At 34.5% G+C, this 14,788-nt stretch overlaps 1 pseudogene; it reads left to right on the top strand.

The window, feature by feature from the left end:
- Nucleotides 1-13,800: 13,800 nt before the first annotated feature.
- Nucleotides 13,801-14,271, top strand: LOC127541475 (40S ribosomal protein S15a-like; annotated as a pseudogene).
- The last annotated feature ends 517 nt before the right edge of the window (nt 14,272-14,788 follow it).

Raw genomic sequence — 14,788 nt, 5'->3', positions numbered from 1 at the left:
GTCCTGTAGTGTTAAACACTTAAGTGAGTTACCCAACATCACCCAGTCTACATGTGTCTAAAGCTGTACTTAAACTTAGATGTCCCAACTTTAACACTAGCTCTCTGTCCACTATGTTACAAAATTTCTCAAGTCAAAATAATTAATAGTCATAGTATTTGAACCAAACATGTATATAAAGCTTTAAGGTTTATAAAATGTTTAAGATGTATTATCTAATTTAGCCCTCACTACCTGTAAGGTAGATGCTATTATTGTCCCCATTTTATCAATGAAATAGGGGTAGCTCAGAGAATTGCATTGACTTGTCCAGGTCACCTAACCAGAAAATGCCAGAGGAAGAATTCAAACTCAGCTCTTTCCAACTCCAACTCCTGGAATCTATCTGTTAAATTTCTTAGCTACTTTAGCTTTATTTATAAAGACAATTTTTTAAAAAATAGCTACAAAAATAAGTGCATGGTAGCCAGATGGTACAGTTGATAACATGCTGGACTAAAGTAAAAAATACTTTTTTCCCCAAGTTCAAATATAGCCTCAAACACTTCTTCACTAGGTGATCTTGGACAAGTCATTCAAGTGTATTAGCCTCAGTTTCCTTATTAGTAAAATGAGCTGGAGAAGGCATTGATAAACCATTCCAGTAATTTTGGCAAGAAAACCTCAAATGGGATCACAAAAAATCTGACATAATGGAAATGCCTAAACAAAAACAAATATACAGATTTGGGGGAAAGGAAAGTAAGAAATGGGAAACAGTCCTTTAATTGGAAGTGGTCCTTGAACTAATCCTTAAAGGGAACTGATGGTTCCTAGAATAGGAATGGCAAAACTATAGTATTCTGTGCATAGAAGAGAGAGCATGTGGAAAGATTTGGAAGAAAGAAAATAGAAGGTAATGTGGAATAGGTCAATGACTAATTTGTAGAGCCCATGAAAGAAAATAATGTGTAATTCTCTTTGAGATTGGTTAGAACAAGGTTGTGAAGGATTTCAAGGGCCAAACAGAGAAATTCACATTTTTTTTCCCTAGAAGCAACAGACCCTGAGACTTCTTCAACAAGGGTATGACATGTTCAAACAGCTACTTTGTAGATATCAATCTGTCTATTAAATATGGTATGAAAATACCCTTAATCATTTTGGAGAGGGAGATTTCAGCTGATTATAATACAGAAGATTTAGAAAAAGAAAAGAGGAATAGAAGATGAGGTGATGAATCACTATGTTGGGAGAGCAATTCAGAATGTGAAAAACTCACAAAAGCATTCTCATAGCCAAAAGGAATTCTTTATTTTGTAAAAGATACACAAGATAAATTCCAATGGATTTGTGGTGAGAAGATCCATCTGCACCCAGATAGAAGATTGTGTAGACTGAATATGAAGCTCAACATAATATTTTCACCCTCTATGTTGTTATTTGCTTGCATTTTATTTTCTTTCTCATTTTTTTCTTTTGATATGATTTTTCTTATGTAGAATAATAATTGTGGAACTATGCATTGAAGAATTGCACATTTAACATATATTGGATTACTTCCCTTCTAGGGGAAGGGGTGAGGGGAAGGGAGGGAAAATTTGGAATGCAAGGTTTTGTGAATATTGAAACTTATTTTTGCATGTATTTTAAAAATAAAATGCTTTAATTAAAGATAAAAAAGATACACAAACTAACTAAAAAGGGTCTAGTGGAGAGTTGAGAGTGAAGAAACACTGATTGGTAAGGGATGTGCTTTCATCATAAAAGTTACTATTGAAAAAAGTCACTTTCTAGTGTGCCTGCTAAAATCCTTTGCCCACCAGGTTCTTGTCAATTGGTGGGAAGTTTGATGATGGGAGCTAACAATGTCCACCCTCCTTGATGAGGTGCAAAATAGCAGCCCAGAATTTTGGATAACAACTCAGACATCCTGGAATAATAGCTAAGTGAAATAAAGATATCTGGCCCAAATCTCTTTATTTTACATATATTCTATAAGAATATGTCACATCACTCCCAGAGGCTATATTCCTAAAATGTCTATATCATTCCCAAAGCCAGATGACTGGGGTTTCTTGAAAAGTATTGGGATCTCTAATGCTGTTGAAGTTTCTACTACATCATTCCCGAAGTCTTCATCACAACAGAGACAACAAGTATAACTGACTTTTCTCACAAAGTTTGCCTGGGAAAAGGATATGAGACCTAAAACAATAACCAGCAAGAGTGATGAGATCTAATAAGATAACTGAATAAATATGAGAAACTAATAAATTACATAATTCAAAGAACTGAGTATTAAGTAAATAACTGGAACTGACAAAAATGAGAGAACACATGAGAAGAGAGGCAGTAGAAGTAGACTATGAGGCTTTCTCAATAGGGAAATGATATGTTCAGAAAAGTGTTTTAGGGCAAAGTTTCTTAAAATGTGAGATGCAACCCTATATAAAGTCTCATAAGTGAATGTGGGAGTTGTGAAAAATTTGGCAACAGTAAAAGGTTTCTGAATACAGCAAGCAAAAACTGATTCAAAATCAAATGCATAATGAATTCAAGGTGTTTCTGGAATTACTTGCCCATATTGCATTGCAGCCTTGGTTCTGAACATACAACATCCATACCTTGCACTTGCACTGCATATGCACAAACCCTGCCAGAAGCATCTCAGCTCAGATTCCAGCCTGAGTTGTGTAAAAAATTTTGGCTGAAAAGGATTACGAGTGGAAAAAGTTTAAGAAGCCCTGTTTTAGGGATATCATTCTGAGCCCTATTCGAAGATTACCAGAATATTCAGAGGCTGAATGAGAAGAAGCTTATTAAGAGGTAACAGCCACAGCCAAGAAAAAATGGAATGGATTCTAAATAGCAGAATAATCAAGCATAAGGAAATAGATACAGCACCTGTTGTAGAGATAGCAAAACTTTATAAAAATCAGAAAGGAGAATTTTCCATCAGAAATAAAGAATAAGGAGAATTAGTGTTTGAAGTGTTTTTCTATGATAATGTGGGAAGAGAGATAATCAATTACAACTAAAAACACAACAAAGATTTTGATACTTCTTGAGCTACTTGTCAAATAATGGTTTTTATCTAATCTCCAAATGAAAAGTCATAGAATTCACTGATGATGGTGATGGTGATGATGATGGTGATGATAGTGATGGTTGCAGTGGTGGTAATAGATATTTATATAGTGTTTTACAAATATTTTATTTTATCCTCATAACCACCCTGGGAGGAAGATATTCATTTTATCAGCATTTCATAAATAAGGAAACTAAAAAAGTAGAGATAAAGTAACTTGTTAATGATCATATAGTAAATATCTGAGGCTGTATTTCTTTTCTATTATTATTATAGCTTTTTATTTACAAGTTAAATGCATGGGTAATTTACAGCATTGACAATTGGCAAACCTTTTTTTCCAATTTTTCCCCTCCTTTCCTCCATCCCCTCCCCGCAATGGCATGTTAAATATGTTAAGGTATAAATTAAATCCAATATAAGTATACATGTGAAGGAAATCAAAAATGCAGGCAGACAAAAATATAGGGATTGGGAATTCTATGTAATGGTTCATAGTCATCTCCCAGAGTTCTTTCGCTGGGTGTAGCTGGTTCAATTCATTACTGCTCTATTGGAACTGATTTGGTTCATCTCATTGCTGGAGATGGCCATATTCATCAGAATAGATCATCATATAGTATTGTTGTTGAAGTATATAATGATCTCCTGGTCCTGTTCATTTTACTCAGCCTCAGTTCATGTAGTCTCTCCAGGCCTTTCTGAAATCATCCAGCTGGTCATTTCTTACTAAACAATAATATTCCATAATATTCATATACCACAATTTATTCAGCCAGTCTCCAATTGATGGGCGTACACTCAGTTTCCAGTTTCTGGCCACTACAAAGAGACTTGCCACAAACTTTCATGCACATACAGGTCCCTTTCCCTTCTTTAAGATTTCTTTGGGGTATAAGCCCAATAGAAACACGGCTGCATCAAAGGGTTTGCACAGTTTGATAACTTTTTGAGCATAGTTCCAAATTGCTGAGCATGTATTTCAATCTATACAGATTATACCACCTAGTTGATTCAAGAATTAGCATTAGAAAGGACTTCATAAAACATTTAATCTGTTTTATTTAACAGATGAGGAAACTGGACTTAGAAATTAAATGATTTGTCCAAGCTGTAACATTGTATCTCAGCACCAAATCTAGATCTTCTGCCACCAGAACCAATACAATTATTTCATTATTTCAACTATTTTCTGTCACTCGAAAGCAACAACACCACAAAACTTTTAAAACAAGACATAAGAAAGAGCTTGTACACTTTTGGGATGGACTTTAAGAAGACACTGTCTATCTATCACCTCCAAATCATGCAGAATCCATGGTCTTAAATATGATGATGGAACAGATGTCGTTAGAGATGTCCCATGATTAAATGCCAAGTGATTCATAATAGGCAATAAAACTTTTAGGAATTCAGAGAAGAGACAAAATAGTCCAGAAGACAGTGTTGGACTTGGAATCAGGAAGAAGTGAGTTCAAATACTGCCTTAACTGAAGATGTGTGACTTTGGACAATTTTCTTAAATTTACTCAGCTTCTATTTCATCATCTATAAAATGTGGACAATAGCAGCACTTATGTCATAGATTTGTTGTGATGACTCACTGAAATTATATGTTAATTAATATGAATTATTACATTTAAAGAACACAGGATCATAAAACTTCATATTTGGAAAAGATATCAATAGCCATCTAATCTAATCCACAATTGAAGAAGACTCACAGCAAATTGTTCATCCTCTTTTCACTTGAAGATATTGAGAGAGGTGGAAGATCTTGCCTCTCAAGGGAATCTACTGTTTTTTTCTGTTGTAGCAAGTTTATTTTTTTAATACACATTACTTTATGAATCATGTTGGGAGAGAAAAATCAGAGCAAAAGGGAAAAACCATGGGAGAGTTTAAAAAAAAACAAAAACAAAAAAGAAGCAAATATAACATGTGTTGATTTACATTCAGTCTTCTTAGTTCTTTTTCTGGTTGCAGATGTCATTTTCTATCCAAAGTCTATTGGGATTGCTTTGGATCACTGAATCATTGAAAAGAACTAAGCCTTTCATAGGTGATCATCTTACAGTCTTGCTGTTATTATGTACAACATATTCCTACTTCTGCTTATTTTGCTCAGCTTCAGTTCATGTAAATCTTTCTAGGTTTTTCTATAATCAGCTTGTTCAACATTTTTTATAGAATAATAATAATATTCCATTACTTTCATACACCAAAATTTATTCAGCCATTCACCAATTGATGGGCATCCATTCATTTTCCAATTTTTTATCACTGCAAAAAGAACTTCTACAAACATTTTTGCACATGTGGGTCCTACTCCCTACTTAAGATTTCCTTGGGATACAGACCCAGTAATGACACTCCTGGATCAAAGAGTATGTATAGTTTTAAAGCCCTTTGGGCATAGTTCCAGATTGCTCCAGAATGGTTGGATCATTTCACAACTCCACCAACAATGCAATTAGTGTCCCAGTTTTCTTATATCTCCTCCAACATTTATCATTATCTTTTCCTGTCACCTTAACCAATCTGTGAGGTATGAAGTAATACCTGAGAGTTGTTTTATTTAGCATAAGGGAATCTACTCTTGATGCATTCTAACTGCTAGGAAGTTATTCCTTGCATTAGGAATAATCATTCTATTTTGCATATTTTGTTCTCTGAGGTCAAGTGAAACAAAAGTAACTTTGGGTAGATCAGTATGAAAAGAATAATTAAAAGGTAACAGGGAGAAGAATTTATGGAAACCTTGTACAGACTTCTATTCCAGGATTATTAGTAAATAGTACAATTGTGCCAACAAAAGCCAAAGAAGTTAGGAAAGTGGGGTGGAGTACTAACAGTCACAATCTCATTTTTTTATGGTGTTCTTGCCTAAATAACGGTAATAGGTGGGAGGAGCAAACAACTTTGAGTGGCAAGAAATTGATGTAAAGCAAAAGGTTTGCAAAGTTTTCCATTTAGTGTCAGGGATTCTTTAATATCTTTCATTTACTCCTCTATTCTAGACCATTATTTTGTCATTAGGCTGCATTTCCCATTTTCTTCCCTATTAAGCAATCACAGATGCAGTGCCTCCCCCTCTAGCCAAGAGACAGATGGACCAAGTCTTCTCAAACTTGGGTAATTACATTGGAAAGTGGCCCCCAAAAAGGAATGCCATAGAAATTGAGGCAATGAAAATGAGTGGGGCTCATTTCCCCACTTGGCAGTCTCCCCAGAGGCAGAAACCATCACCTCTATAGTAGCCTTTGGGTTGGGATGAACAAATAGAGAAGGGGGAGGGGTTGAAAGTAGGGAGGAAATACTAGGACTATTTCAGACTGTAATCCTTATTTTGTAGAAAATCGTGCTGCCAGTCTGCCAGTAAAAGAGTTGGCTTGAATATTGAATATAATCATTCCCATGTTTTGTTTTGTTTTTGTTTTGTTTGGTGGGTTTTTTTTTTTTTTTGCATTGAATATTTTTCAATTTCCTCTTTGAGACCAATGCTCTGATTTAACATTGTGCTGAATTAGCAGGTGTTCATTTAGACTGGAGTGTAAAAGCATCTCGTTGATTTTGAAAAAAGTGAAAAGGGGTTTTGGGGGGTTGTATTTTTAATGTATTCATTTTTATCCTTTGCAAAATTTAGCTTAATCTCACAGCTGCACAGCATTGATAAAAGCAACTCATGTTTTCCTAGCACTTTCAGAGGAAGTTAAGGATTTTTTAGGGTAAAAATTAAGAGACATTGCATTCTAGGCAAGGGGGAATAGTTTTTGCAAAGACACAGAGGTGAGAAAAGCAATTCCTATATTTATGAAGTGAGTAAATGATTATACACTTTTGGTCTTGAATGAACTGTTTTTTCCACTCTGAGCCACTGTTTTCTCAACTCTGAAATCAGTGAGTTGAACTATATTTTCTACAAAATACCTGCTAGTGATAAATCCAATGATCCTATATTGATAATGCAAGATTTATTATCTCCAGTTACAAATGATGGCTCTGAGATCCAGAGAACAGTGTGTAAATTTGCCACAGTCATATGTTTAGTAAATGGCAGTACTGGAATGTGAATATTGTCCTTCTGCTCCCAAGCAAAATTTGATAGAAAGAGAACACTTAAGCACACATACATATATGTGTGTATGAATGTACTCACACATACACACAAATACTTATTAATATGTGTGAGAATCCCAGATTTCTTTTTCTTCCCTGAATGCCAATGCCCCAGTAATAGCAATATATCAGCTACCTGAAGACAAATTGGATGCTCCCTAGAAACATCTTCCAATACTAAGATAATTTTACATTCTAAAATGTCAATCATAAATTAATTCTTATTGCAAATTGGTTGAATAGAAGGCTCAGAAGAGGGAGGAGAGGACCACGCAGCTGGTACAAAATATCTTCCTGCTGATTTGGAAAAATCATTTCAAGAAAGCTCCTAGACTATTGGAAGGCAATAATTTTGCCTTTCTTTATAACACCAGTGCTTAATTCAGAGTCTAGCACATAGCAACCACTAATGAGTGCTTGTTTACTACATAATATAACAACTATGGATATAAAATTTAGCTAAGTTGTAGATTGCTAATATTTTTTTAATCATGGGGAATCAATTTGTTTATTAAGGCAGACATTTAATATGAAAAAAAAAAACCTTTGCTGTGGATACTTTTAACCTTTGAAGATAATTAAATGTCATATACATATTCCAAATACCCCATTTTCTCCATTCTTCTGAAACAGGGCAGACCCAATTAAAAAAAAAATGCAACAGAAGTTTCATGAACGCTTTTCCCCAAGTAGTTTATACATTTACAAAAGAAACAGATTCACAATGGACTAGCTAATGGCAAGTCAAATTGACAATTTAGAAAAGCTCCTTTTTTCATTCTGGCTAATAGTGGCTAAAGATCATTGTCATTTACCCTTTGCTCTTAGAGCACACGGCCAATGACTTAGTGGGCTTAGCTGAGTTCTTATAAAAAGGTGTCCCTTTATAAAAAAAAATTCCTTATAATCTACTGGAGATATTTGTCTGGGAAGAAAGATCTGGAATTGAAAGAAAGTAGATTGAATTTGAAACTTAAAATTGAAGTTCTCTAATGAACCATAAAAAGGAACAATGTACTTCTCTCAGATACCTCTGTCCTTTAAAAAATAATTTCCACTTAATAACACATTCATAGAACAAACAATGTTACATAATTTATATAATATCAATAATGTATTGACAACTTTGAATGATTTAAGCTATGTACCTTATGATGGACAGCTGATGGGTTTAAAATATGGAATAATACATACAACTTTAGACATAATCAATTTGGAAATTTACTTTGCTTGTCTATATATACTTGTTTCAAGGATTTTATTTTACCTTCCTTTTCTTTTTTATCAAAAAGGGAGTAAGGGATAGAAAATTGATGCTTGTTAATTAAAAAATAGTGAAATGGTGACTGCTCCCCTTCATAGCATATTTAGAATGAAAAAAAATCACAAAAATATTTGTTATATAGATAAGAGAGCACCATTTAAGAGTACAGAGAGCATGGGCCTTTTGTGGTCATTTCTGATTTTGTTTTCTGATCATATAGTTTTTAAGGTTTCCTATAAATACAGTGGGAATTAAAATCTTATTTAGATAGATCAAGAAGCTTAAATCAATTTAACTACATAGGATGACACATTTATCTAAAATAACTCTTTCATCAAATAATTGAGAAAACTAAAACTCAAAGATCTGAAACTGCTGCCAAGGCCTATTGAATTTACCATTGCAACATATTTTGAATATACCCTGACATTGTCACCACTCATCTCCTCACCCTAGAACTATTTTACTAATTTGTTGGTTAATCTGAATATCTCAAGTCTCTTCCCACTCTTATGGATTCTGCATTCAGTCACCAAAGTGATTTTCCTAAAGTTCAGGTCAGCCCAAATTAACACCTATTCATTGAATTCTAGAAGCTTTCTTTTGCTTCTAGAATCAAATGTTAAATTCTCTGTTTGGTATTTAAAGTTCTTTATGAACTAGACCCCTCCTCCATTTCTAGTATTCTTTTTTTGTATTAGACCAATTGTATTTTTTAAAAGTAATTTTTTCAGTCAATTTTTGCCTTTGATTTTCCAAGTTATTGACTGTCTCCAGCATACTTTTCATTCCCCACCCCCAATTTTTCTTCTACCTCTCTTATTCGCCTTTTAAAGTCCTTTATTATCACTTCCAAGAAAACTTTTTGGGCTTAAGAATATCACCCTTTGAGATTTCTCATGTGGACATTTTGTCCTTTTCTGAGTTGGTGTTTTGATCTTACCTGTCACCATAGTTGCTTTCTATGGTCAAGGTTCTTATCTGTTTCTTGTTCATCTTTTTTACTTTTCTTTTGGTATTTCCCCCTTTTTTACTTTTAAAGGTGAGCTCTGTTCCTGGAGTAAAAGGGGAGCTGTCTCAAGCTTCCCATGCAATTCTGAGTTTGACTTTGAACACAGGACCCCCTTGTATTTGCAGGGGGAGCTTTATCTGCTTTTTTTCCGGGAAACAGCCTGGTTTCTCAGAACTTGCCTTTTAATCTGGGAATATATGCTGCCCCACTGGTCTGCTCTTCTACTAAGCCAGGACGCAGGCTTACTCAGGACCCAGAGTATCAGTTGCAAAACTGCTATGATTAAGAGCCCCTCTCTGGATTTCCTAGACTGTATGAGCTGGGCAGAACATCTTTTTCACCCCAGTGAAACTGATCTTTCTTGAAGTCCTTCTAATCTATGTAGAGCTAGAAAGTGATTTTAATAGGTCCTGAATGATGGGTGTAAATGGTGGGCAGAGAGAAATTGAAGAACTGATAAAAATTATTCCCTGAGTCAGGCAGGAAGAAGGCTTTGATAATCCAGCTCAGTTTAGTTCCATGTTCCCACCTACTGTAGGTTAGAAATCCAAGTTTTGTCAAGTCCCTGAGGCTGAGGCTTTATTATCCCTATAAATTTACTCATAGCCCATCTCATGATTACTGCCTTCATTTGGGTAAATCCACCATGGCACTCTGCCTCATAATCTTTTCCCCTTACCATTCCCCCATGTCACTTGGTCTCTTGTGGTGTCTCCCCTAATCCTACTATGCTTTTCAACTCCACTTCTCCTTATAACTAACCCTTATTGGGTGCAAATGCCCAGCTAAGGGCATGCCCCAACCTCATGGGGTATTTCCTTTCATCATTAATTATTAAAAATTAATTATTAAAATCCCTTCCTATTTTCTCCCAACTCTGTTTCATATTTACCATTCCTGGTGTCTATTATGTACTTTCATTTTGTTTGTAACCTCTTTTTTTTTTCCTGAGGCAATTAGGTTTAAGTAACTTGCCCCCAGGGTCACATAGCTAGGAAGTGTCTGAGGCCACATTTGAATTCAGGTCCTCCTGACTTCAGAGCTGATGCTCTACCAACTAGCTGCCCCGTAACCTCTTTTCATAAATTAGCCTGCCTTTTGCCAAAGAGAATGACCATTGTGATTCCTTCACATGATCAAACCCCAGTTTTGGGTGCCTACTATCATCTGATGTCTACATCAGTCACAGTTTCATATCATTAGACACTTCAGAACCATGGTTTCATGCAGTTTTTGAGGGAAACTAGGAAAATTCAAACACCTTCCTGGCTTCACTCCACTATCTTTGATCCACTCCTTCACTCTCCATTTCTAGTATTCTTACACTTTATTCTCCAACATCTACTATTTATCCAATGACACTGGCCTCCTTGCTGCTTTATAAAACAAAAACATTCATCTATCAACTCTGAACACTTTCATTGACTGTTTTCAATGCCTATGTTATTTTCTTTCCTCATATTAATCTATTGACTTTCTGAGCTTCCTTTCAGTTCCAACTACAATTCAGTCTTCCTCAGGAAGTCTTTCTCAATCTTTCTTAATTTTCGTGCCTTCCATCTTTTAGTTACTTCTTGTTTATCTTATATATAGCTTATTTGTACATTTTCCTTATTGTTATTTTCCTTATTAGATTATAAACTCATTGACAGCAGGGACTATCTTTTGTCTCTTTGTTTCCCAAGTACTTAGGATAGTGATTGGCACATAGTAGGCACTTAATAAATGTTTATTGACAACTGAATTAGTAATGGAGTCAAAGAGTAATGTGTTTTATTTATTCATCCTAACTTCTCTGTATAATTGTATTTATGTATATGTGTATACATATATATATGCATATATACATACTATATGTATATACATATATAAAATTCACATTTTGAATACAAAAAGGTGGAGATTTATCCAAAATTCATCATCTTGGGGACTGTTTTAATGTACATATTGAAAAGACCTATGATTTACTCAGTGTAGGGAGCTTGTAGGTAAAAAAAAAAATTTCCATTAACAATACAAATGAGAAGTCACACTTCAATTTTTAAATGACTTACCCAGGGTAATACAGTCAGTGTATATCAGAGACAATCTTTCCAATGTCAATTTCCTATCCTGTGTACTACATCGCTCCTCACTTTTCATAGAAAAAGCATTTAATAAAGGATATCCAACTATATGATCATTATGATATGGCAGCCTGTACACAATATGATCTAAGGTTGCATTGAGAAAGGATGATGTGCAGAAAAACCTGAGGAGGTGAAGTGTGAGTTATAGCTAACTCTCCATTGCTCCAAATAAACTCAGAAAAGTATCTTTAAATAAAGGAAATACAACAATGGCAAGAAGATAAAATTAGAAAGATAGGAGGAACTAGGCAGCCGGCAAAAGTCATGAATGAGTCATGGAGGAAAGAACCCAATGCAATTTTTTCTCAGGGTAATCAGCAATATCCCAAGGGAAATTTCTTCAACTCCAACATGATAGAACACTGTGGATCACCTCAAAGAATAAACAAAGGCTCTAGGGTAGTCAGGAATGAGAAGTCAGAAGAGTGTGAGGAGAAAAATAATGGTGAACAGATATAACTATAGTGTTTTTTCCTAATCTCTTCAGACAGTACCCCAAAGGATGCTGTCATCATCCCTCAAGGTCCACAGATCTCATCCATTTCCTTAGATCAGAGAGAACAGAGTGGAGACAACAAGGGAAAGGGGAGGGATTAAATAGTATTGGGACCTCAGAAGTTGAGTCAATTCAAATCAACAAGCATTTATCAAGTGCCAAATATGTCTTAGACACTTTACTAATACTTAGGATACAAAGTAACAAAAATAAAAAGTCCCAGCTGGAAAGGAATTCACTCTCTAATGGGAGAAATAATATCCAAGCAATTATGAACAAAGAAGATATAAAGAAGATAAATTAGAGATAATCTCAGAGGAACTGCACTAAGGTTAAAGAGATTAGTTAAAGTCTTCTTGGAAAAAGTGGAATTTTAGCTAAAACTTGCAAGAAGCCAGAGAAATCATGAGATGAAGATGGAAGAATTTCATAGGATATGGGGATTAGCCAGTGAAAATGTCCAGATTTGGAAGATGGGATAGGATATGAAGAAGGAAATGCCATTAGATTGCATAAGACATGAAGGGGAATTGGTTTTAAGAAGTCTGGAAAAATCAGGAAGAGAGAAAGTTTATTCCTTGGAAACAATAGAGAGCAAATAGAGATTATTGAGTGGGGACAATATGGTCAGACCTGTGATTTATGAAGTTCATTTTGGTAGCTGAATGAAGGATTGACACTCATGAAATTGGCAATGATAAAGAAAGAAAAGAAAATTTGTTTTTTTAAATAGTATTTTATTTTTCTAACTACATATAGGAAAGTTTTCAGCATTCACCTTCATAAAACCTTTTGTTCCAAATTTTTCCCCTCCGTTCTTCCTCCCCATTCCCCAAGATAGCAAGCAATCCATCATAGGCTGAACAAGAAAAATCAGATCAAAAAGGAAAAAAAAAAAACATGAGATAGAAAAAAGAACAAGTAAACAAACAACAACAAACAACAACATTAAACAGCAAGGTGAAAATACTATGCTTTGATCCACATTCAGTCTCCATAGTTCTTTCTCTGGATGGGGATGACACTTTGAATCACAAATTTATTGAAATTGCTTTGCATCGCCTCATTGTTTAGAAGAGCCAAGTCCATCACAAATGATTATCAAATCTTGTTGTTACTGTGTATAATGTTCTCTTGGTTCTTCTCACTTTACTAAGCATCAGTTCATGTAAATCTTTCCAGGATTCTCTGAAATCAGTCTTCTCATACCATAACTTATTCAACCATTCCCCAACTTATGGGCCTCTACTAAACTTCCAGTTCCTTGCCATTACAAAAAAGGCTGTTACAAATTTTTGCGCATCTGTAGGTATATATATATATATATATATAATATATATATATATATATATATATATATATATATATATATATATATATTAGATATGTGAATGCACTGATAGTGAAACTACAAATTAGTCCAGTTATTATTCTGTGAAGCAATTTGGACAATAATCACTAAACTACATATACCCTTTGACTCCAGAACATCATTATTAGGCATTATCCCAAAGGAATCTAGGGAAGGGGGTACTGGAAAGAACTAATTGGATAAAAATATTTGTAACAGATTTTTTGTTTTGTTTTGTTTTGTTTTTTGTTTTGTATAATCTCAAATAACTAGGAACAAAGGGAAAATTTCCTTAGAGTATTGAAAGCAGTTTGTAAAGAATAGATTAGGCTCTTTCTGCCATCTTTGCAGTCATCACCATGGTGAACATGAATGTCCTGACAGATGATCTCAAAAGCATACCAATGTAATAAAGTGAGGAAAATGCCAGGTTCTCATTAAAGCATGCTCTAAAGTGGTCATCTGGTTCTTAACTGAGATGATGAAACACAGTTACATTGGTGAATTTGGGATCATGGATGATCTCAGAAAAAAAAAAAATTGTTGGGAAATCCATGGGCAGATTAAACAACTGTGGTATAATCAGCTGTAAATTTGATGTTTAATTGAAATATAGGAAAAACTGTCAGAATAATTTGCTCTCATTCTGTCAATTTGAGTTCATTGTGCTTACAACCTCAGGGGGCATTATAAGCCATGAGGAGACCAGAAAAAAACACAAAGAAGGAAAAACCCTGAAATTCTTTTTCTACGGCTGTAAAACATACATACAAATAAAATGGTCCAGTAGAAAAAATGAATATAGTATCAAAAGTAAACTCCAAGTTTAACCCATCAAGAAACATACTCATATCTCTTTGATGTCATGGTCTTCTATGTGAACATCATCAAGAAAATTTTCTGACTTCCAAGTCACATGATCAACAAGATCATGGACTAAATATTTTCTTTTATCCTCACAACCTCTTGAGCCTTTCTGAAATAGGAATTATGTTTAAGAGCTAAAACAAGTTCTGTCTCTATATGCCATGATTCTAAGAACCTGAATGAAGTTTAAAAAAAATTAAAAACAGAATAGGTTAATTTCTAACCTCTAAAATACTTAAGCAGCACTGAATGCCCCACCTCATGTTCCACTACTTCTGCACAAACTAATTCACAAGCATTCAAAAAATTCAATCCTATCCTTCCTTATTCCCAGACCTATACAAAAAGGCCTGCCTGGGATAGCAATTGTCAGAGTTCTATGCTAATACTGAACTCATATAAAGAAAAATTCTTGAATGTTATTAGATCTTTAGAAAAAGTAATGACTGCTCCTACTTCCCTTCCCTTTTCTTCTCTTCA

Source organism: Antechinus flavipes, chromosome 6 (genome assembly GCF_016432865.1).
Source record: "Antechinus flavipes isolate AdamAnt ecotype Samford, QLD, Australia chromosome 6, AdamAnt_v2, whole genome shotgun sequence".
In the NCBI taxonomy this organism is placed as follows: Eukaryota; Metazoa; Chordata; class Mammalia; order Dasyuromorphia; family Dasyuridae; genus Antechinus; species Antechinus flavipes.
This window is presented reverse-complemented; position numbering and strand designations above follow the sequence as displayed.